General features: G+C 37.2%; 1 protein-coding gene across 7 annotated transcripts in view; it reads right to left on the bottom strand.

Annotated features, from left to right (window-relative positions):
* Nucleotides 1–26,203, bottom strand: part of thrab (thyroid hormone receptor alpha b) — a 170,053-nt gene that overhangs the window by 78,245 nt on the left and 65,605 nt on the right. For 6 of the 7 annotated variants that reach the window (XR_013194467.1, XM_077200984.1, XM_077200988.1 and 3 more), the window contains one exon: nt 19,270–19,344. The gene's annotated coding sequence lies outside the window, so the exon portion shown is untranslated. Of the gene's footprint in view, nt 1–19,269; nt 19,345–19,450; nt 20,094–26,203 lie in introns of those variants that run through there. The other variant, XM_077200985.1, reaches the window with a different exon arrangement.

Below are 26,203 nucleotides of genomic sequence, written 5' to 3'. Positions count from 1 at the left end.
ACCTAGATCTTTTATGGTCCTTTTGAGCTTTAGTTTACAGCCTTCGATCACTGTATGGAAAACAACAGCGTCAAACTTCTCATTTTGTGTTCCACAGAAGAAAGAGTTACATGGGTTGGTACAGATGAGGGTGAATAATTGATAACTTTTTTCACTTTTGAGTGAAGTTTGGGGTCGGTAAGGTTCTCACCATTTTTTTTTTTTATAAAAATATAGTATCACAGTATTATTACAATTTAAAATAACGGTTTTCTATTTTAATATATTTTAAAAATGCCATTTATTTCTGGGAAGATAAAACGGATTTTTTTTGATGATCATGATCATTTGATAATTTCTTGTGTTTTGGAATTCAATTAATATTTCTTATTATTATCAATGTTGAAAACAGTTGTGATGCTTAACTCTTTCCTCACCAGCATAAAAAAGGTGCCAACCACCGCCAGCATTTCACACTGTTTTCATTGCCCCCAGAATATTTTTTTGAATGATTATCTGACCATGCAATATATAAAAAAAAAATAAACAGACCCTCTGCTTTAAATAAAAATCAACAAACTTGCAAACTCCTAGCTTATTGCATTCCTTTTATCAACACTTTAATGTGAGTAAATTTAATAAAAAAGGCTGAATTTTGAGCAAAAAGCTGAGGAAATCGTTTTTGTCAAAGACTACGTACGGATCGGATTCAGAACGATGATCAAAACATGGATGGAGTAGATTGAGTCCATCAACAGCCCTAAAGCTTACACAGCACAGCTCTTCCTGGGTCGACATTTCATTTGTGATTTATATGCGGTTTAATGTTGATGATTGCGTTATTTTACATATGCATCTGCTTATATCACTTGTTTCTGCCTTTTCTTCACATGAGTTTTGATCAGGAGATTCAGTACTCTTGAAAAAGATGCCCAACAGCACCCCCTACCGTATAACAGGAAAACATGGAAAGCCGGAAATTTACGTCATTGGCGGAAAATCGTTGTCTCATAAATGACAGAAATTTCCGTCAATGTTTGTGGAAAACACATTCATTTCTTTCAAAAGAAAATCAGACCCCAAAATTTTGAGTGGTAGTGCATATTACTAAAGCCTGATAAAAATCTTGCGTTTGGCTCATTTGGCATGATTTTAGTGAATCAAATGATTTGCGCTGTCCTCTTAACCTCTTAAGTAACACAGAATACACTTCACTCAACCATGCATACAAAATCCCTAAGCCTCTGTAATGGTGATTGAGGCAGTGTAACTCTATAGATGTATGGAGAGCATTTTAACAGACACACACACACACACACCCACAACCACCTGTTTCAGCTGCATGAGGTCTCCACATATGACCCTGCTCTATGTCTCCATGCGAGGGCTAATCACATTGTGCCGTATTTGTAATTATGTACCTCATTAACCAAATCCCAAGAGTCATTAGGGATTAACTACTATCCATATGGTTTGCCTCGCAGTTACACGCATATCTGCGTTATTAATTTAGTCCCCTACCCATCTCCACTCCGGGCATGGCCTCCCGGAGGTGCTCCGCTCAGGTCAGCGAACTTATGAGAGGAACGCAGAGGCATATTTTCACTTAATTGGGTATTGTGGATTTAATTAAATCGCATTGAGAGGGAAATTTCAAGGTGGCACTGAGCCTGCGGACTCAACCTGAACAGCCAGACAGGACGGCCGTTCACGCTTCGTGCTCTGCCAAGGATGTGCTTATCACTCTCCCTCTATCTATAGCTTCTTTATCTTCTTTATAGCCTTATACCATCCTTAAAGCACTCTAACTCGCCTTCTTTGTTTATCTTCGTCTCAGTCGCACACACACAATGCTGATGAGCTCACAGTATGTGTATAAACTGAAAGAGTGCCTTTATGATGTGGCTAGATGGCAAACACTGCAGGTAAATCAAAAGCCAAGCTAACATACCACACTCATGACCTGTGCCCAAGCCATACATACACATAAATGGAAGTGCGATTAGAAGAACTGCAAATCTAATACATGATATATTGATTATTAAAAAAAATATATGTCAAATATCAATATGTGCAAAGAAAAGCCACCAAATGAAAATAATGTAAAACTTTTTGGTGGAAGATGAGAGACTTGATTAGTTTTTCTGGACTGCTCTGTGTACACATGCATTTAAAATTACATCTTTCTTTATAAAAAAATATATTTTTATTTCTAATAGTTATTTAGTTATAATATTTAAAATTATATTAATTTAAAATTAATTTACTTAACAAGAATTTTTAATTGCACATGTTTTCCTTTTTTACAGAATTTACATTATAAGTCATACATATATTTAGCAATAAATTATTTGTTTATGTTTTTTTAAAGAAGTCTCCTATACTCACCCAAACTGCATTTATTTGATCAATGATAATAAGAAAAAAAGAAATGATTATTATTAATGTTGAAAAAGATTGTGCTGCTTTTAGTGGAAACCATGATCCATTCTTTCAGAATTATCTAATGAACAGAGTTTAAAAGAGAAGCATTTATTTAAATCAATATTATAAATGTTTGTGCTGTCAAGTTTTAATCCATTTAAAACACCTTTGCTTAATAAAAGCCTTAAATTATTATTAAAGCAGTAATAAATCTTATTAGCATGTTATAATTATAACATTTTCTTCGAACATTTATTTTAAAATATTTTATTTTAGAATTTAATTTAATTGTACAAAATTAACATGTTAAACTGACAGCCCATTTGACACCAATATTAAAATTATGACATTATGAAATCTAGTTTTGATATAAACCTTCTGAGCCACAGAGTCAACCCCATTAAATCAATTTCCCCTAATCTGAGTAAAGCTGGCCCGGAGCAGGAAATACTTACTAAGGTACAGGCCAGGGAGAAAGAACCATTGTGCTGTGATGCAAAGCATGCGCTGAAGAGGATCTGATTAGCAAAGTGCTGCTCCTCTGGGAGCTCCGCCAGTGTTCTGCCCAGACAAACACCACTCCATCTGGCAGCAGACACACTGCTCGCGGGCCACACCGGAGGAAGAGACCAGCGCAGCAGCACCTTACTGCAAGACTGAGGAGCCAAAATACATAGCCACTCGCACTTACACATGAAAACACAGGTGTGCCAGTGAGAGTGCATGGACCACTGGTAAATAGTTAAATAGGCCACTGGTAATAACATTTTACAATAAGGTTAAATTTGTTAGCATATGGGTAATGATATTAGTTAACATGAACTAACGATGAAATATTTTTCTAAAGTACTTCTAATCTTAGTTATTACATGGCTCTGTGAAATACTTGATTCTGATTGGTCAATCGCGCTATCCAGCGGTATGTTATTCCCTGATAACAACCAGTAAGAACTAATAACGCAGGCTCATTTGAGTAACTAAAGTCTGCGCTGTATGCTTGCTTGGAACGTTATTTCCTCGTAGAAGTTTTGCGTTTGGTGAGCAGATTAAATAACTGCACACAAAATATTGATTTGAGTTTTAATATTTTATCAAGTCATCCGGTAGCATGGACTGTGTCTCTCTCTCTCTCTCTCTCTCTCTCTCTCTCTCTCTCTCTCTCTCTCTCTCTCATAACGCAGCTGCTGCCATTTTGCCATTTGTACACTTTAATGGATTATAAGGAAACAAACAGGTATGATTTTAAAACAGTTTTTTCTCAAATCAATATATCTTATCCCCATAATTATTTATATGGTGAAATACTATGTAATAAGTAGAATGTCCCTTAAATGTCTATCTAGTTTGAACTTGCCGCTTGCTAGCAACTGCTCTATAACTTTGTGTTTAAAGAGTTAATAAAATATTTTGGCTCAGATCAATATTTCATATCTAAGTATTTAATTATGGGTCAAGTAGCCGTGTAATAAGCGGGACAATGTACATGCAGCCGGTTTTTGTCGTAGAATAAAATCCAACAGGGTGATTAGGGTTTATTCTACGATAACAACTGGTTTAATGTACATTATCTCCTACTTAATGTTAATCTCAGCATTTACTAATACATTATTAAAATCCAAAGATGTATCTGTTCATATTTAATGGACACGGGCTAACATGAACTAACAATGAACAATTGTTTTTGTATTAATGAACATTAACAAAGATGAATAAATATACTGTAATAAATGTATTGTTCATTGTTAGTTAATGCATAATGCATAAAGTTAGTTAATAGTTAATGAACATTATTGTAAAGTGTTACCACAAATATAAAAAAAAATGATATAAACAAAAACATATTTATTGTACTGGAAAACAAGAAAAAATACTGAAGAAAATGTAGTTTTGCAGTGTGAGCAAGACAACTGTAAAAGGTGTGACAATAACCGTTTGGGGGAAAAAAAATAAGCTGTCGCTCTCTTACATCCCTCAAAGTCAATGGAAGTTGATACGCAAGCAATAAAAAGGAGTTATCAGCACAGTATCCGTTACCCACTGGTAATTGGAGCAGCACACACCTTCTTGTTTCTAATTTCAGTGCAGAGATACACATTTACTGCACTAGTGGTATAAAAAAAAGCATTAATTGAAAACACTGGCACACCCCCTTGACCCTCCCATTAAACTTGTACATGTGCACAGAGAGGAAGTCGCCTCTTTCCTGCGGCATATAGTGGCTTCATATCCTGCTTTGTTGCCACAGCAACGGAAGGTTCACTTTTGGTTTAGCTTTTGGTAAACGAGGTAGCGTGTAGCACCAGAACATTTCTGAGAAACCCCAACTGTCCAAAGGCAAGTACTGAGTCAGAGACCTTTTCCTCTTTCAAAAGAACATGGTCTCGGATACCTAGGACAGTTCAAAACGTCCCTTGTCTATTAACCCTGTAAAGCCAGACATATGAAATAATAGTTTCATAAAAATGAACAGCTTGTTGAAACTACAAAATATGAAAACTAAAAAAATATATATATATTCATTTATTCAATAGCCCAAACTGAGTTATTTATTTATGGCCAAAAAGATAAAATTCTGATAGCTGATATTCTGATATGATATTTAATTGTTTAGTTTTATGATCAAAGCTCTGTAGTTTTAACTGTGGGGGGCAAAACAATGATGATTGAGTGATGTAAATAAACATTACTCAAAAGCCTGATGTAAATGCATATATGCATTTTAACATATATGTTTTTTTTTTTATATTTAAGCAAACCTAAATTGCTTCAGTCCAATAAATGTTTATTTTATTTATTCATGAATTTAATCAGCTATTTTCTATTTAAAATGTAATTTAAAATGTAATAATTTAAAAATATTAGATGCAAATGTGCTTAAGTTTTCATCAACTAAAACTAGACAAAAATGTCAAGACATATATGCCTGGTTTCACAGACAGGGTTTAGATTAAGCCAGGATTAGGCCTTAGTAAAATTAGGACATTCAGGTAGCTTTAAAAAAAATATATATTTTTGTTTAGTTTAAAACTACATTTTAGTCTCGTCTTTTTTTTTTTGCCAGCAATATTCCAATGCTATTGGCAGTTATCATTTAATGACATTGGTGTTGTCTCGTCATCGTCTCGTCTCAGTCATGGAAAAAAAAAGTTGTCGACGAATATTTTTCATCATAGATTTCGTTAACGAAATGAACACTAACGTGTACCACAACCTAAAGATGGACATTTTTAAAATTATACTAAAAGGCTTTTTTATTATCGAATAATCAGAGGGCCGAAGGCATGTAGAAGATTATGTGCAACAGGTTTTTCAGCAAAGTTTTACAAGCTGTCTGCAAGCAATCACATCATCATCTCATGGCTCATTTGCTCTGCTGATCCTGCAGCCGTTGAGATTATTTGCTCAGCATTTAAATAGCCTGGTTCAGTGTTTGCTAAAGGCTAGTCATGCAGCAGGTTATCAGAGATTCTTTGAAACTCTCCACCTCCCCCAGCTCCACCTGCCCAAATCTGCTATGAGATTTATGTATGTCTATTCATGCAGTAGCATCCTATCTTACATTCTCACATCAGCGTGTCTGTGAATCTACTGTATTGGCAGTAGCAGCAGCAATAATCAAAAGCAGCAACAGCAGCAAAGCAGATCTAGTCTGCCAAATACATCAACACTGCCATATTTATTAAAATGCTACAAATAATTTGAGAGTTGTCATTTAACATACCTGCACAGACTCTGTATATACCTTATATAATACACAGTAAATAGATACTTATACGAGGCAGGACCCCACAGCTCTCATCAAGTCTTCTTCAACCAGCTCAAAACTATGTGACATAAAAATTCTTGTCACTCCACTTGCATCACAACACCATCTGTAAGGTCTAGACACTATTAAACAACCTCTCATCTAGTTATACTATACGCCCCACATTCCATGGTTAAATCCGTTTATGTTTTGTTTAAGTAAGCGAGAAGATGATATTACCTTGGGATATGATCCAGCTTAGCAAACAGTAAGAATTAACATATTAACTCAGGAAGGAACTTCTAACTCAGGAAGGAATGCAGGCTCCATAGCTCCTGAGACCTATCTGGTAACATGTTTGTGGGGTTGAACAACTCTTATGGTGATGATTACGCTAAATAAGCATTTGCAAAACTAATAGCACATGAAGCAGAGTGAAATGAAAAGCATTTGTTGAGTTAGAATCTAGCCACCACTGTTTTTAAGGCCATGTAAGGAAATGGAGGCAGGGTAAGACACCACTGACTGGCTTAATTGTCTTCCTGCTGTTGGTATTTCATGTGGGTTAAAGTTGAAAGCTATCATGAACTGGTTGGAATTTCAGCAATCCCTCCCTACAGGAACTGCATCCGTATAGTTGGGGTGAGGTGGAAACACCTGTACAGGTAACACTGATGGTCATAACCAGCAAAAAGCATTTGAGAGAAAGAAATGGGAGAGAGTAGGACAGGGACCAATGACCAAACAGTGGTGGAAAATGTCAAATACATACATCAGATAGGGAGTAAAAAAAAAGTCAACAATGATTATATATTTACAAAGGTTTCAATTCAAACTTTTCTACTTGTCTTTAAAAAAAGGTTACAAAAATGTCAATAATTATCGATACCGAACGATATGAAACATGATATGCGATAATTTCTTCAGCTATATCGCACAGCGCTATATTAAGGGGGAGCACAGACTAGTAGACTTTAATGCTCTGCCGTGACGCTTTAATGTGGTGGTAAGCTAATAGGTTATATCTTTTGTTTTTAACTTTGTTTTTATAATACGCATAAGTATATGATATTTACAGTATAATATTAGTTATGCAGTTATTATAAATTATATTAAATTTTTCTTTTAAATATGTTAGTTCAATATCTAGTGAAAACACATAATTCAATATCTCTACCATTAGCCTGAACATTTTGGTCATCCTGCCTACCCCTCTGGGATAGGATGCTTCTGTGCTCAGGTCCAGGTGTGGCAGCAGCAGGTGTATCATAGAGTATCAGTGAGAGAGATTCATAATCAAACTAATTAGCTGATTAAACAATATAGTAATGTTTCAGAGAGGCAGGAGGCTCTGTGTGCTAATCCGCCTCCTTATCTTTCCTAACATCACCACTAACAGAGAGGATGTAGCAACATAAACACACTGGCATTTTCCATTTAAATTATGCAAATGTACGTCTCAATACACATCTGGCACAATTTATAACACTTAACACATTAACAATATTAAAATATCAATTTAATCCACAATATCCTCTTGAACTATAATTTATCAAAATGTAAATAATAGGCCGATTAGAATATTGTCACATGTAATTGTGATGTTATTCAACATTGCTTGCACTGTGCAATAACAAAAATGTGGTAAAGCCTCTTGGATTATTTTTAACAGATGTCACAAACTACTAAATGAACCTCTCAGGGGGCAAAACAAAGTCATTCTGCTTCAAAATGTAGAACATGCCAAATGATTCCCATCTGTGGATTAAAGGGATAGTTCACCCAAAAATTAAAATTCTGTCAGTATTTACTCACCCTCATGTTGTTCCAACCCCGTAAGACCTTCATTCATCTTCGGAACACGAATTAAGATATTTTTGATGAAATCTGAGTGCTGGATCACTCTTCCATAGGCTTCTAAGGGATTGACACTTGTTCCCCGAAAAGTTATTAAAGACATCGTTAAAATAGTCCAAGTGACTACAGTGGCTCAATCTTAAGTTTATCAAACGACGAGGATACTTTTTTTGCGCAAAAACAAACAAAAATAACCACTTTATTTCAACTATTCATTTCTTTCTCTGTTGGCCTCTAGTCAGTTAACTTAGTATGATTGCTTAGAGCTACGTCACACGTAGGCTCACTATTGGCCGACGCTGGTCATGTGTGTGATGCGTGTGACGCACAACAACAGAAGCTTACGCTTTTACACTAGTGAACTGACTCGAGGCCCACAGAGAAAGAAATGAATAGTTAAAATAAAGTCGTTATTTTTGTTGTGTTTTGTGCACAAAAAGTATTCTCATCGTTTGATAAACTTAAGATTGAGCCACTGTAGTCACTTGGACTATTTTAACAATGTCTTTAATAACTTTTCAGGGCCTGCAAGTTTCAATCCCTGAAGAAGCCTATGGAAGAGTGATCCAGATTTCAGATTTCATCAAAAATATCTTAATTCGTGTTCCGAAGATGAACGAAGGTCTTACGGGGTTGGAACAACATGAGGGAGAGTAAATACTGACAGAATTTTCATTTTTGGGTGAACTATCCCTTTAAGATTGAGCCACTGTAGTCACTTGGACTATTTTAACAATGTCTTTAATAACTTTTCGGGGAACAAGTGTCAATCCCTTAAGAAGTCTATGGAGCAGTTATCCAGCTCTCAGATTTAATCAAAAATATCTTAATTCGTGTTCCGAAGATGAACGAAGGTCTTACCGGGTTGGAACAACATGAGGGTGAGTAAATACTGACAGAATTTTCATTTTTGGGTGAACCATCCCTTTAATATCTTCTGATGATCAGCCATTCGCATTAGTCTTCTTTATGCGTTTGGGTTGAAATACCCAAGTTGAGTTTGTGAGAAGTCGATATATTTCTCAGTATTTTGAATAAGAGCTCAACATTTATGGTCACTACTTTTATCATGTCAGGCTTCATCAGTTATTTAGCTCTAAATAGAAGCTGAATATCTGAATATTTACAATGTGCATTTAAATGTGTCACTCTGGGAATATAAAATGAAAAATGTCACAACATCATCATAACTCAACAATAAAGATGACACAGGGATGGATTAAGAGTTTCAGCCAGTTGACAGATGTGTGATGTTCAATAAATCTTACATTTGTTGGCCTTGTATACATGGTTTTATACCTTGCATACTTAAAACGTACTTTTGCTTATCTGTGATGTACTGCAGTGCACATTATCAAAGTAACGTTGTTAGATGGCTGACATAAATTTGAGAGCAATGTGACTTCATCAGTAATGTTTTGCAGCATATCTCTTCACTGTCCAACAAGCATGTTTATAATTTTATATCTGTCTTTATTTATATAAATCTACAAGCACAAATCAAACATAACAAGGTGAAGACAGGTGACACTGATGATGAAGACGAGGAACAGGTGGGTAATTGAGTGAGTGGGTTCAGGTGTGGAGACAAGGAGGATTCTGGGAAGTGTAGTGCAGACGAAGACAGACTGGTGCAGACGATGACTGTGACACCATGGTTACAGTTTAAATGTGGTTTCTAGATTAAATCCATGGTGGATGTTGGTGATTTGTGAACTTAAAAGCCTTCTCTATCTTGTTAGTTCATGGCAAAATGCTTCTCCTGGTTTCCAAGTCAGCGCAGATCTAATATCTATGGTTTATAACAGAGAATTCTGCACTGAATTTGAATGCTTCTCACAAGATCTTGCAACAGTGTAATTGATACTGTGGTGAATTCAAACACCTTCTCTCTGGATCTCCAAGCACTGTGTGGTAACAGTTTTAAGGTGTTTGCCATTTGATATTTTTCATATCTAATAGAAATTAGCTGCTCTTACCAGTGTGACCAGCAAGAAAAAATGTAGCAAAATGCGACCATTTAGTCACAGTCTGGAGCCCTGCAATTAAACATTTAATATTTTTCTTCCAAAATTTTGAGCATAGCGAAAAGTGAGTTTGCTGTGCCTGGTATAGTATTTTCCCTGCTGGCACATCTGTGCTCTTCTCCTTTCGTCCATCTTCAGTGTGTCACGTCTCTGGTCTGTGTTTAATGTCATGTTTACAGACTTCATAATATTTCCACACAAATGAAATTATTAGGAAATTATTGCAATGAAGTTTGTGCGGAACAGAGATCAGCCTAATTAAAAAAAAACAAAAAAAAACATCCAGTCGTGTGTTTGGAGCAAAAACCAGCCGATTACGATTTATAGCCAGTCGACCGTGCATCTCTAATAAAAATACATTGCTAAAAATCTATTTTATCTTTTTGTTTTTCTGCGGTAGGGCACCTGAAAATGTGAAACCAGCAGGAAAAAAGAACTGAGCAAACGCTGACTTGTACAATTGAGCCCTGATTCCTGAAGAATGACTTACAAATACAGAGCACCTCAGGCTGTTAAAAGAGTAGGTTTTTTGAATTTGTGTAAAACATAGGCAGCAACAGTTTAATTAACAAGATTCAGTAGATGAACACAAAAAACAGACTGTCGTGTACCTCCCTGTCTGTGTGCGTCCCGTGCTGTGAGCGCCCCAGGAAGTCTTCACATCCATGTCTAATCCACTTATAAACTAAACAGAGAGGAAGTTCCTCTCTCCCACACACACACACACACACACACACACACACACACACACACACACACACACACACACACACACACACACACACACACACACACACACACACACACACACACACACACACACACACACACACACACACACACACACACACACACACAAACCTACAGGCAATGGAAATTCAAACACACTGTACATAAATGCAAACTTACTTAAGGTTGGTTACGCACATATGAGTCACATTGTACACGCTCACCCAAAAGGGAAAAAAACACCCTTTCAATCAGGCAACTGCTTTCATGTATATGAAAAATAATGTATGTTCCCCTTGGATGTGGACTAGTGACTTTCCTTTTCTTTATGAAGCTTATTAGACACCTGGAGGGGGGCACAAGAGCTATTCACACTGAAACTACCCTGGGCAGTAACATTTGAGCCTATTAAATTAAGCATATGACATTTAAAATATGGATCTGGGGATTTATAATGACAAGGCCAGTTAAAATTTAGAGCGAGCAATTCATATCAGCACCACAATGTGGATAGCAAACCAGCGTGAAATCTCGGCTTTCCATGACACAAATAGCTCAGGGCTGACAGAGTTGCAATGATCATGTGCAAACAGGCAGACCTACATTTTAGAAATCTGCTTTTACATTTGAAAACAAACTTTTGTCACCCATGGAAAGCCACACTCAAGATTCAGCAACCATATGGAGAGTACTTTCTCGATCTGGCAAGCTCTAATCTGATTGGCTGACTTTATGCAAGATCTGGAGGGTTTTTTTCCACATGGAAAAAAAATCATGTTGACAAGGAAGAGACTGATACAGCAAACAGCTTTTATTGATTTTTTTTTTCAGTTAATAACTATGGTTACACTTTAGTTTAGGTCCAATTCTCACTATTAAAAAGTTGCTTATTTGCATGCATACTACCAGGATATTGGCTGTTTATTAGTATTTATAAAGCACATATTAATGCCCTTATTCCGCATGATCATATTCTACATCCCTTAATCCTACCCAACACCTAAACTTAACAACTACCTTACTAACTATTAATAAGCAGTAATTAGGAGTTTATTGGGGCAAACGTCGTAGTTAATAGTAAGTTAATAGTGAGAATTGGACCCAAATCTAAAGTGTGAACATAATTATTTTATTTCAAATAACAAAAATGTTAAATTTTAGTTAACTATAATAACCATTAATGACATCAAATCTTTGAAAGGTATGAGGTGCATGAGCAGAGCTGTACAGTATATTACACAGGATTACATCTGTCAAATAATCTACTCATTGCTTTTGGTCAGGCAGAAATTCGGATGACATTTTCTACTATTTTCTCCAGTGTTTTCCGTTCAGATACTCTCACCCCTAAACATCACTTAAAACTAAACAAATTGTGGTTGGTCATTTTATATATTACTCTGATGGTCACTTCTTGTCTAATTGAGCGTTTGTTTGTTTTTTTAGAATAAGTTGCAACGAGGATATATACCTTTGTTGTTTAGTCAAAGATCCGGCTACATGAGACTAGCCTGTCCTAAAACTCTCAAATAAACATTTGTTAATGATACAATGTAGGAGGGAAGTGTCAAGCAACAGGACACTTACTTTCCCCCTCGCTCTATTTACCTAATGTCCCAAATTAACAGGCTGTAGGAAAACCTGAGCAGCTTTGCAGTGAAGGAAAGCAAAAGAAATCGAGGTATGGGGGTGAGATTCAGTCCATGTGTTCTGTACAGACGGTCTAAGGATCAATTTTTTTTTCCAGGAAACCATTCATTGATGCAGGAGAAGCATATTGCAGAGGTTAGAAAAATCAATGACGTGTGTAGAAGGTCTGAGCATACAAATCTGTGTCAAAAGCCAGAAACACTTTTGCACATGTGTAAGCTGCACAGCTGCATACTTTCGAGAAACGAGGGCCCCAGGACAGTACGTACTGTACTTTTCTTTCTGAACGCCTTGCAAATTTTTTACATTTTACCTATAGGGGGATGGTACAAACGTTTGGCCTGCCACTACAGAGTAAGTGTTCTTGAACAAGCCAGTGATCCAGGACACATATAGATATAGTGCACGAAAAACAAATTCCTGGTGGATTAGAAACTTCAGCATAAAGAGGAAGACGATAAAAGCATAACCACCTTTTACACTGTAGTTTCAACAAAGTGGTACTATTTTGAGCGTAAATATTGGTTCTGACAGAGAGTTGACGTAATTGAAATTCTTAACTAAATTATGCAATTAATTATAATTTGATAATCTGATATCTGGTCAAAATTCAGTAACTACATTTGATTATTTTGGTAGAATTTACAATTATATTCATACTTAATTATTATTTAATTTTTTATTACTAAGCTCAAGACAACAAAACAATAACAAAATTACATTCAGATTCTTAATTTGGTGGATTATATGGACAGATATATATATATATATATATATATATATATATATATATATATATATATATATATATATATATATATATATATGTGTTTTGGTTCATATATATAAATGAACCAAAGCAAGCAATTTCAGGCTCTTGAGCACTGAACTCCGCATTTCCAGCCAAGTGTTTTTAGCCATAGATATTCAGCGCATCGTCACGCTGCTGGTGTTTTAAAAAACACGACACTCCCATTTATCCCAACTGGATAAAAATCCTTGCTTTGGTGGACACACAGCCTTAAGTCATGTCATCTCAGAACTCTGTGACCTCTGGTCATCTCAGAGAAGGACAGTGGATTTACTGACACTCCATTTTGTTTTCAGTGTGTCCAAACTAGGTAATTTGTGAGATCTTTATCCAATCTTAAGACCACTCTCATTTTGAAAGGAGGCAGCTCAAGGAAAGAGACAGGGAGTCACGGAAAAGCAATATCCCGTACATATCTCACTGCTTAATTCACTTCCCCTCGGCGTGCTTAAAGTTCATCAGCCTCGGTGGCGTCCCAGCAGGTGCAATTTATGAGGTGTTAAGAACATTAGACTGTAACTGAAAAAAAAAAGAAATACTGTAAACTCTAGCTCCCTTATAACCCCAAAGCGTGAAGCCCTATAACACTCGTACAGGGCCTTTTACTCATTGAGAGTCCACCAAAGAAAATGCACATCACATTTGGCTCTGGTTTCTTTTCTGCAACACCAATTTCAGAATTTCAAACAAAATAGAAAGAGAACACCACCATAGCTGTTCAGAAACATGTGTCATGTTTTGGATACTGATGCGCCAAACAGACTTTTTAAACTAGTTTAACCAGCAAGTTTCCTGATCAACCAGTGTCGGCACAATTCTGAACAAATAGGCTGTTCCCAGAGTGCTGTATCAAGGCACCTCAGTGGGAAGTCTGTGGGAAGGAAAAAGTGTGGCAAAAAACGCTGCACAAAGAGAAGAGGTGACCGGACCCTGAGGAAGATTGTGGAGAAGGACCGATTCCAGACCTTGGGGGACCTGCGGAAGCAGTGGACTGAGTCTGGAGTAGAAACATCCAGAGCCACCGTGCACAGGCGTGTGCAGGAAATGGGCTACAGGTGCCGCATTCCCCAGGTCAAGCCACTTTTGAACCAGAAACAGCGGCAGAAGCGCCTGACCTGGGCTACAGAGAAGCAGCACTGGACTGTTGCTCAGTGGTCCAAAGTACTTTTTTCGGATGAAAGCAAATTTTGCATGTAATTCGGAAATCAAGGTGCCAGAGTCTGGAGGAAGACTGGGGAGAAGGAAATGCCAAAATGCCTGAAGTCCAGTGTCAAGTACCCACAGTCAGTGATGGTCTGGGGTGCCATGTCAGCTGCTGGTGTTGATCCACTGTGTTTTATCAAGGTCAGGGTCAAGGGCAGGTAGCTATCAGGAGATATTGGAGCACTTCATGCTTCCATCTGCTGAAAAGCTTTATGGAGATGAAGATTTCATTTTTCAGCACGACCTGGCACCTGCTCACAGTGCCAAAACCACTGGTAAATGGTTTACTGATCATGGTATTACTGTGCTCAATTGGCCTGCCAACTCTCCTGACCTGAACCCCATAGAGAATCTGTGGGATATTGTGAAGAGAAAGTTGAGAGACGCAAGACCCAACACTCTGGATGAGCTTAAGGCCGCTATCGAAGCATCCTGGGCCTCCATAACACCTCAGCAGTGCCACAGGCTGATTGCCTCCATGCCACGCCGCATTGAAGCAGTCATTTCTGCAAAAGGATTCCCGACCAAGTATTGAGTGCATAACTGAACATAATTATTTGAAGGTTGACTTTTTTTGTATTAAAAACACTTCTTTTATTGGTCGGATGAAATATGCTAATTTTTTGAGATAGGAATTTTGGGTTTTCATGAGCTGTATGCCAAAATCATCAGTATTAAAACAATAAAAGACCTGAAATATTTCAGTTGGTGTGCAATGAATCTAAAATATATGAAAGTTTAATTTTTATCATTACATTATGGAAAATAATTAACTTTATCACAATATGCAAATTTTTTGAGAAGGACCTGTATATATATTACAATTTAAAATAACTATTTTATAGGGATGCATGATATATCTGCCACCATATCGTTATCAGACGATATATGTTCATTTTTAATGTTATCTTTATCGGCCCCATAAGAACATTTAGACAATATATTAAAGCAGATAAATAACGGATTATTTCCTTCAGCTGAGACACTTCAGATGTGGACTGTACGTCATGATGGTTTTGAATTGTTTGAAATATGATTGGAATCACTTTTGAAAAAAAGAAAATCCAGTTAAGTGCATCAGTCTGTCACATAGGCTACATAAATGAGATATATAGGCTACATATAATGAGAACATAATAATTGTGTGCTTGGGACATGGCTTTTAATGTTTTTTGTAATCAGGCTCTCAAAAATTACATACAAATTTGGATTTAGATTTATCAGCTTTCAAACATAAAGAATTATGGGTTATTGGTAACAGTCAAAATGTTCATATCGGTGCATCCCTAAGATTTTAAAATGTAATGGCAAAGCTGATTGTGATGGCAGCCAGTACTTCAGTCTTCAGTTTCACATGATACCTCAGAAATCTAATATGCTGATTTGGTGCTCAAGAAACATTTATTATTATTATCAATGTTGAAAATAGTTAAGCTGCTTAACAATTTTGTGGAAACTGATATATATTTTTTTCCGGTGCTCTCTCAAACATCTGTGCAACAGCAAACAGCTGGTGTTATCTAGTCGACTTTTTCTTTTTTTCTAAAGCCCTCAAACCAGTGCCAGGATTACACTGCAATTATGCTTCATCTACAGCAGCTGCCTGTGGGACAGTACAGAGAGAGCGAGGAGTTCTGTTTTCATTTCTGTGTCACACAGCTAAGCTTCAGTAGAGGACAATATAGCTGCAAACAGGTGTAGAAAACACCTCCTATTCTAAATGATACCGTAATTGTTTTTCAACATGAGAACCCAGCACAGGACATCTGTCGTACTGGGATTAGGGTTGGGCGGTAATACGGTAATAAGGTATACCGCGGGATCTTAAAATAGCAACGGTGTCAGTTTCAATACCGTCATTAAAAAAAAAAAAAAAAAAAATGCAATGCACTTATATAGGAGACATGGATTAAATATTAAATATAATTTATTTAAAGCCATAAAATGCTTATGTGTGGTTGTCATCATGTGACAGTGTGGAGGAGAAAGAGAGAGAGAGAGAGCGAGAGAGAGAGAGAGAGAGAGAGAGAGAGAGAGAGAGAGGGGGGGGGGGGGGGGGGGATATGGCAAGTCGCGCACCGTGTGACCTGGTCTCGAAGATGAACACGACTTCTGCAGTTTGGCAGTATTTCGGGTTCCGACCTAATGAGAAGGGACGGTGTAGCGACTAGGGATGGGCAATTCAAGCAAAAATAATATTCGAAGTTCGCCTGGTATTATTCGAAAATCGCACCCCTCCACCACATGCACGCACACATGCAGGTATAGGCTACACACCTATACAGCGGAGCGGTGTGACGCTTAAATATAAGTTTTAAAAAAAACTTAAACATACGTTTCCTATTTATGTTTAATAATATAATATTATTTTTTTTATTTCATCTATGTTGATGAAAAGGGAACCGCATGAGATGAGTAAGATAGGAGATGCCTAATAGCCTATATTGGAAAACATTTGGAATGGCTCAGACATGATTTTGACCACTTATTACTTTTGTTTTGTAGAAAGCCTTTCTTTAAAGTGAATTTTGTTTTGTATAAATTTTATCTTTATTTTAACCAATGTTTCATCAACAAGTTGCCTGGATTAATAAATAAGAAGCAAATATAGTACAGAATAGACACGAAGGCGCCGGTGCGTGAACTGGAGCGCGTCCAATAAATCAACCGAAACTCAGTGTATAAGATTGCCTCACAGACCTGAGAAGTAGGCTATATTATATATATAAAGCTTGAAATGTCTACTTTTAAACAAAACAATTAAAAACGAACAGAAATTGGCTACTCTCTGCTTTTAATTTGTATGAAGTGTGCATTTCTCTCTATAGGTGCGTTCACTATTGCGAAGATGGCGAGTCAGCATCGTAAACTTTATCTTTGCAGTCGACACTGACAGAAAACACTAGTTTATTAATAAACAATTCAAATGTTTCATGCATAATAATTACTTTTGCCGTTTTTTGTGGCAAGCTTATGCGTGCGTTGAGATGCGGAATAGGCAATATATTACGAAAACGCTCATTATGGTTTAGCATTCTCTCCCATATATATTTAAGTAATTAAATCAATATAAATATATGATTAGACTAATGGCTTAAATTAACTACTACTAGAAAACTTTTTACTACAAAAAAAAAAACTTTAGTCGTGCACGGGCAGCCCAGGCTACATATTTCACATATTTTCTAACCAGTGCGTCACTGCGGGCGTTCTGAGCGAGCGGCGCGTAATCTCCAGAAATGCGCTCTCTGCTCTGGAGGAAATATTACCACTCCGCTCACATGCTCTGGTCTGAGACAATGTGTATCTTCTTCTGCTGTCTGAGAGTTGATGGACAGCTTTTAGATGCATTATTGGCATCGCCACCCTCTGGTTACATGAACGTGTCACCGCATCAGAAACGAAAACATGGGGATTTTTATAGACAATAATCGCACAACCTATTCGATATAAACCTATTCTATAATATTCTATTCTATAATAAAATCAACTAATCGAATATTCGAAAATCGTGACTCATCCCTAGTAGGCCCAAGCCAACAGTTTGGTGACGCCGTCTGAGCCTTATGTCATAATTTTTAATTAGTCACACGGTAATACCGTATACCGCAGTAAAATATGGAGGAGGTTTGACGGTATCAAAATTTGGATACCGCCCAACTCTGGGATAACCTGCTGAATAATGCATATCACATACACTACATGAATACAAATCAAAGTTGGCAAGTAGACTCAAAGGGTTTTGACTTACATTTGGAGATATTATACATTCTTGTTGCTGGGAAGGGGCACATTTTTCAGCCAGATGTACAGTAGGCTGGAATTCAGAGAATGTGCGTCTCCTAATTCTTTCTTAAGAATGGCTAGACTAGATGCCATTTATACCAAGGCTTTTGAACACAAGGCCTCCATTCCCACAACCCTCATAAAAAATAATTCACAAGAATACATTTTTCCCGAAGCCATCGCATTGACCTTATTTGGTAGCTAAGTTGAACCAAGTAAGTCTCACAGAAGTAGACTATATGCTACTCAGGGACACGATCTGCTACATGAAACATTTTGTGTCATTCTGAATCAGAAGCACATTTCGAGATTAATGTGTGATTTATGTTTCCTGTAATGGCAAAGATTTTCAGCAGCCATTACACCTTGATCCTTCAGAAATCATGTTATAATACATGTTATTATACTGATTTAGTGATTTAAAAAAAAAAATATTATCACAATTGAAATGGTTGTGCTGCTTAATTTGTTTTTGTTAATTTTTCCAAAAAAACAGAACAAAAACAAATAATCACTATAGAGAAGTACAGACATTATCAATGTAAAAATACTAAGATAATCACAAAAAATATATTATTAATTACATGCTTAATTTTTTGAATGAATATTTGGTAGTTTTTGGTAGACTTTGCAGATTTTGATGAATAAAAAACTTAAAAAGGTTTACTTGATTTGTTTAACATTATAAATGTCTTTACTGTCACTTATGAACAATTTAATGTATCTTTGCTGAATTAAGGTATTACTTTCCTTCAAAAAACTGACCCCAAACTTTTAAATAAAAAAAGACATAAATAACTGTTTAGGTAATAAAATATAACCCATTTATAATATTGTGCATGCATTTAACAATATATATTATATGTGAACAATATAACTTTCATACAAGTTTTAGCAAAGTAACAAATATGAAGGTAAATGGAATGAATTTTGTTTTATCAAAAACAACAAAACCCAAAAGCAGTCAAAAGTGGCCCATAGCAACTCAAGTCTCTTTTTGATGGAGTGTCATATTGCATATTCAGCTACTACACAAGAGGGAAGGCCACAGAACCTACCAGTGTCTTGTTGTGCTTTGTTTCTGGTTAATAATTATCCCAAGCCTGGGATCGCTGGAACTGTAGGCCGTCAACCTGCGAGAAATCAAAAGAGGTTTGTTGAGAGGGGTTCAAATGCAGTATATGGAAAACAAACATGAAAGGCCACACAGCAGAAAGCCTAACAAAGAAAAGCAACCACCCTAGGCTTCTCTTCTTCTTCTTCCCCACTACTTCGTCTTGATGGAAAGCTAATCTCCCTCATCCCTATACCATCCCCGCAGCTAATAGGCTGTTTACGGGAAAAACACAGAAAACTGTTAGCCAAGCACTGCTGCACCCATTTCGAAAAATGGGTTGGTACATCATCTTCTACTGTCATCTTGTTGAATTCCAGTGGCTGCAACAGGTATTAACATGTACATTCCTGAAATGTCTCAAATCAGCGGAGCATTGTCATCACAAAATTATAAGGCAATGTTAAGAACCTGAAGTTTAAAAAATGCTCTCAAAAAATTGAAAAATCCTTTTCTTTTCTTTTTCTTTTTGTGACTAGCACTGCTAGGCGGCAGATCTAAAGCTCTGGGGTTAATCTTGTTATCTAATCTGATTTCAACAAGACCGTTTTGAGGGGAGGGGGTGATGTCGTAATGTTTCAATTTAAAAGAGGATGGATGAACTCGGATGCCACGTGGACTAAAGACAAAAAGGGAAAATCTGGGCTTGGGGAGTATGTAAATAGCATTGGAGGCGCAGGACTTGGAGACAGGTTTTTGACATGCCAAATTTGTGCCTGATTAGTTCAGGTCAGAGATCAGACCATCTGTTTGCTCAGAGGAGTTACTGCAAACTCCCACACTTGAAGAGCAAGTGCAGTATGACTGAAAACACTTAAACCTTTACACCCAATACAGTAATATTTTCTTTACTAAAAACATACTTTAAAAGCAGCTTTGCAGATAGCAGTAGTTGTTTTGGTACTTTTTAATCTGTTGTCAGCTGCATGGCAATCACATAAATGGACGCTTTTGTGAACAAAAAAATGCATGAAAGATTTTTTTTTTTTTTTATTGCCACTAAATGGCCAAACTGGTAAACTAGTCTCCTGCCAGAACAGTACAAATATATTAATAAAACACGCTACAGGTGAATGATCCATTGAACGTATTACATGATGAGAGAAGTGTGGTACTTTGTCTATTCAGCAGTGTAGTCTAGATGCCAGATTCAGAGAAAGTTTAGCTTCCTTTGGGATGAGGGAAAACGCAGGGGCTCTTTCTTTAAAAAGCCAGTCTCAAATTGCCAATAGAGACCTTGTTTTAATTACAGCCCTGGCATGGATGCTCACTAGATATAGATAACAGATCTAAAGCCACCAAGTTGAAAGCCAGCAGTATGAGCTCTCTGATCGCTGAAATAAATCCTCATGCTGTCTCCATCAGGGAGTAGGGTACATATTTATCTGACATCCAAATTCATCCTATCCTGCCATGTCCAGGTACGAGATATGAGACAGTCCACTGTGCCTTCATGTTTGTTTGGTTTTTTGTTGTTTTGGATGGATGGATGGATGGATGGATGGATGGATGGATCTGAATATAGTTCTGTCAATGGCTGGGAAAAAGTTAACTGAGAGACTACATGGAATATATTGAAATGTTCTAAATTCATGTCATGCTACTGAACTATTTAAGTGAACTGCAAAAAAAAAACTAGAAGGAAACCTGGGACAAAGTGCCTAAGAGAAATAGCAAAAATGTCTCAAAAAAGTTATAAATATAAAACAATATATATTTCCACATTTTTGTTAAAAAAACACCTATGGAAAATCTAATTTGCGAACTTTCCATAATATGTGTCTATATATATTTATATTTATACATTTTTGTTGAAAATAAAACACCAATGGAAAATATAGTCTGTGAATTTTCATAATTTCTGTGTCTGCTGGAAAAGTATTATGGGAAATCTTTAAACATGCACAGTGTTTAACTACATAGGCAGGCTGTTCTATTTTGGGCCTGTTGTTCTCTACATGCCCTGCCTTGCTTTCTGCCTGTACATGTTTTCTTCAGAACGTACAAGAATTCAGAAGTCTGATTTCTTTCATTTTGGGGACAACGAATAGCTTATCATCAACACATAAAGCAAAGCAATGTTACGGATTTGCACGAAGCAGTTCTAAAATTGAATCGCACACATAAAACAAAAGCAGCACAACTACAGTGAGTAGACACTACTGTATTCGATGTTCTCTGCAGTTAATTATATGAACCATACTAAGCTCACACACACAACGAATGTGCTGAGCTTCATAATTAATGTGCACAGCAACATCAAACGCTTCCTAAATCCTGGCTGCAGATCCTCTACCACACTCAGCAGCTTTCACATAAACACACACTGAGACAAGCAGCAAACATTCCCAACCGGCAGCCAATCAGAGGCTAGTTTGAATGAAGCCAGCATTTACAGTGAGGAGTTGTAAAGTGCTCTGTATAAAACACAGTCTGTCTGTCCCTCTTCAAGTGATTTAGTTACTTTTTATTTGGATTTGAGCTTGTGATTACATGCCGCAACACCTCCACGTGTAACAAGCCTTGCGCACACGCCCTTATGAACTTTATCACACATACGCCACATAAAAAAAAAAACATGAAAGCACACATGGCGTAATTATATACATCTTATCAGAGGTAGGTTTTGGGTTTGCTCAAATCAGACGTCAACAGCATCTCTTTCCCAGAAAGCTTAAAGTGGTCAAAGATAAAATCAACTTTTCCTTGATCTTTTGGTCATTGTACTATAAAAGCATCCTTTAAGTTTTAGAGCTCAAAATTTCTTGTTAGTCCAAAAACTGCTTTTATTGAAAAAGCTGACAAAATGACTCGTTTCAAATTGTGTCTCTTTAGCCCGGCCCACTGATTCAAGCATTGCTGAAAAATTTTACCAAACATTCTCATTTTCCACTAGATATTTTCCTCTACATCTCATAAGCAATTTCGATTTTGGCACGCTCTGCTGCAGCTGACCACTAAGGAGCGAATGTACAGTGACGTGACACAACTGCCAGATTCAAACTGTGCATTAGCGCTATGGCTGAGCCAAAGATGTACGCGCTCAGCGCTTGTCATATAACACAACTATTCAGTGTTTTTAACTGACGTGTTTTATTCATCAGATACACAGTGTAAGTGACTATAAAGTTTACTTTATTCTTATCCCAGTTCACTGGCCACTTACTTTCATGTATTTCGGGAGAAACTGATGAATTCACGTGCTGTAATAAATCCAACAGACAGGAATCTCTGAACTGCGGCGCAAACAAACATGGCGGTGCCCGTCTCACATTACAGATCAAGATCATTTATGAAGGGTTTTAGAAGACAAAACAGACTCAATTACACATATTTGAGAATCGGAAGAGATGATAGTTGATGACCTGGTAAGCAAGTTTGTAAATATTTAGCATTAAAAGCGCTACATCTGTCATATAGTGCTATTTTGGCTGCTGTGGGTCATCGGCCCAACCCTAAATTCATAGACACTAGTCCATATATATCGATTTGATTAAGTGTACACCCCTACTTTCGATTCATTCATCCAAATGTTGCCAAATTCTGTGATGAAATGAATGAAAGGGCCCTACAGACGGAAGACCATCGGACATCGTCTCCTCTCTCATGAACCACAAGTCTGTGGGAACAAGAGTTCAAGCATGAGTTTAACCTTTAGAACCCATAGTGTACAATCATCTGTCACTGAGCTATGAAAACGAAGGCATGTCAAATATGATGACATGAAGAGTAGAGAAAACCGAACCCTGAGATGGGGGGGGGGGGGGGGGGGGGGGCTTTGAAAGCTTGTTTTTGTCCTCCAAGTGACTTTTTGAAACTCTCATGTTCATTTCATCATATGAAAAAAAAAGAAAATCACATACAAAACAAGACGGAACAAAGCAAAGAGTGTTAGTCTTTTCTCTAATGAGCTGATCTTGTGCAGGTCTCACACAAGTATTGTTTGATTAATAACGCGCTTTGAGGATCATCCCAGAGTTTTGATCTAAACTGTGTGGGCTGCTTCTCTGCGGGAGACGCGTCAGAACCCAATCCAAATGGAACATAACGAATGTGCTACCTCCAGTGAGAGGTGTAAGATAAAGAGTGAAAAAGCAAAAGCAAGAGAGATAGAGAGCAACAAGCTTCTCTTGTTCTGGGTCAGGACCTTGCACTTTCCTTTTTGGGTTGATCCCAAACTCCCACAGCCAGGGGCCTTAAGCTCTTCAGATCATTCAAACACAAACACGGACGCTCCTCAGGGACACCAGCACACGGCACACATCCTGTAGATGGCTCTTTTAAATATCTGTGGTTTGTTTGGTCTAGAGGATGGATGCGAAAGAGTGCATGATGGGAGCAAAAGAAGGGCCTGAGCATGTGGGCAAATGAGAAGCTATAATGGATCTGTACTTTTACGAGGTCATTTCAAACAGAATATATCATACTGCATATGCATTACTGAGGACAGTATAATGATTAATGCTGCTAGTATAAGAGGTTGTTATCTGGAGGGTTTACAGCGGTCTGAGGGCAGGGCATTACCAGGGGAAAGGGAAGGACACGTATGAGTCCATATCCCCTGCTGTATTTTGCCCTCTGATTTCCATCCGCCCACCCCCATCTCCGCCTATGGTACATTCCACACCATAATGACCTTCCACCCTGACACCAGCAGCCACTAAGCCCTCCATGCTGCCTCTGTCTAAAAGACAAATATACACAAATAAACATGCAAAAAACACCTTTGTAATCCACTACACAAACAGTCACACATGCAGAGGCCAAAGTAATGCAACATCTCTAGAAAGTGATGTGCATGTGTAGATATACACACACTAGGGATTGTCGCGCTACCAACATGTAGTTGATCATGGAAATGAACAATTATAAAGTAAAATATTAATACAGCTAAAATCCAAAAATATTTTATACTAACAAATGATGCAATATTTAAATACGCAACAAAAAAGTTTAATATGAATATAAATATTAACAAATTAAATAATTGAAATATAAATATTAACAAATGACAGTAATTAATAAGTTAGTTAAATAAAGTTCAAAAAATAATGCTATATTAATAAGCCAGCAAAACAGTATATATAAACAATTTAAATAAAAAAATATTAACATATTACTATATCAACAAATTAAATAATATTTAGTTTAATACCAAAGCAAAAATGCTAAATATTAATATAAATGCTGTATTAATTATTTAAATTATTCAAAAAGAAATTACCAAATATAAAAAAATATATACGTGCGTGTGTGTGCGTGCGTGCGTGCGTGCGTGCGTGCGTGTGTGTGCACGCGCGAGTCTTTGTTTTTCACTGCTTGTCTATTAGATATTTATTAGATATTTATTAGTCTATTAGGATTCGAACAAATCAACAAAAATATTCACCAAATTAAAGTTCATTTGACATTCCTAATGGACAAACATGCAATAACAAATGAACCATGAGCTAATTATCCCATAGAAGCTCAAGTTTAGTCATTGTAATGTCCCTTTGTGTGGCTTGCAATTTCATGTTTGTGTGTATAAAAATTCGGTCATGGTGTCATTACAAGGGCATGGCTCAGGCCCACGTCAAAGAGCTGATTCAGCCGAGGAACAAATGCATAATGAGTAGCAATCAAAGAGGAGCCAAGAGAATGGGCAGAGTATGAGCAAAATAGCATAACACACAGAGATAGTGTGCATGTTTGTGGGGGGGCTGATTTGACAATGCACCCAGGCTTGTCAAAAGTCTAATTTATGGCCGGTCGTCCAGCGAGCAGCCATTTGGCTTACAGTTCTCTCGCATGGGGGATGGGAGAAAGACTGAGACGGATAGGCCGTTTGTGTGTAAATGTGGCGATTGTGCTCATAACGGAGAGAAGAGAAAGTGAGAGACAGAGAGGAAGAGAGAATTTGGGAGTTGTGTGGTTGGACCAGTTGAGAGTGTTTCTGCTGTGCTGGCACGAGATAAAACTACTTGTATGCAACTACAGCTTGAATTTTTTTTTTTTTTTAAATACACAAAGCACTGAAGAGCATAAATAAAATCTCATCCGCTGTTTGGAAGTACCCTTCCCCCAGCCCTTCATCAAGGTCATTACTAAAGAGTTATTGACAGGAAAACTGACTGGCTGTTTGGAATGTTTAGCTTTTCCAAATGAATGTACAAGAAACAGACAAAGCTGCTAATTAATCCAGTTACAATGTCTGCTTTAAATACACCTTTGTGAGTAGAGACCAAGTGTTCTTAAATCTGAGCTGTGGTCAAAAATAAGACTAGGCTTGTCCAGCCGCACACCTATTACATCACTTGCCCACTGATGCACCCCAATTGAGAACAGACACTACAATTAAAAACTGGTTAGTGACCGAAAGAACAAGATTGTGAGTACAAGTGGCTGAAATGGCTCATGGCCATAGGTGATTGGTATTCATTACAATATGCTAATTTTAAGCTCCACTGAAATCAAGTTTTTGTGGCACATGGGATTGTTGCCCATGCTCATGCTCAGGTTTCATGTCAGTCTGGATGCTGTGGGACGCTGCAGCAGATTCTAGGAAATAAGGCAGCTCAACATTTGTAACAACATTAGGACTGCACCAAATCTTAGTGAGCTGCCTCGCTGCCTAGTGCCTATAAGAGCATCTGCCCTCTACACTAGCATCGTAACTAATACAGAGCCTCATAAGTGTCCAATTTGGAAAGTTCTTCATAGTCTCAACTCAAATAGGAATTTGCCATACTTACACAGAGCTCATTCACAGTGTATTATGCAATTGCCTTCCTTGGGAAGGATACATACAATGCGATCTCACAATTTTATGCAAACAAGTCTCTTTGAAGACAGCCGAATTAAAGTACCAAACTTTTGGAACAACCTTTGCTTTGGGT

Source organism: Siphateles boraxobius, unplaced genomic scaffold (genome assembly GCF_051911475.1).
Source record: "Siphateles boraxobius isolate OS27281-9 unplaced genomic scaffold, OSU_SipBor_1 46, whole genome shotgun sequence".
In the NCBI taxonomy this organism is placed as follows: domain Eukaryota; kingdom Metazoa; phylum Chordata; class Actinopteri; order Cypriniformes; family Leuciscidae; genus Siphateles; species Siphateles boraxobius.
Note: the sequence above shows the minus strand (reverse complement) of the source record. Positions and strands in the feature narration are given on the sequence as shown.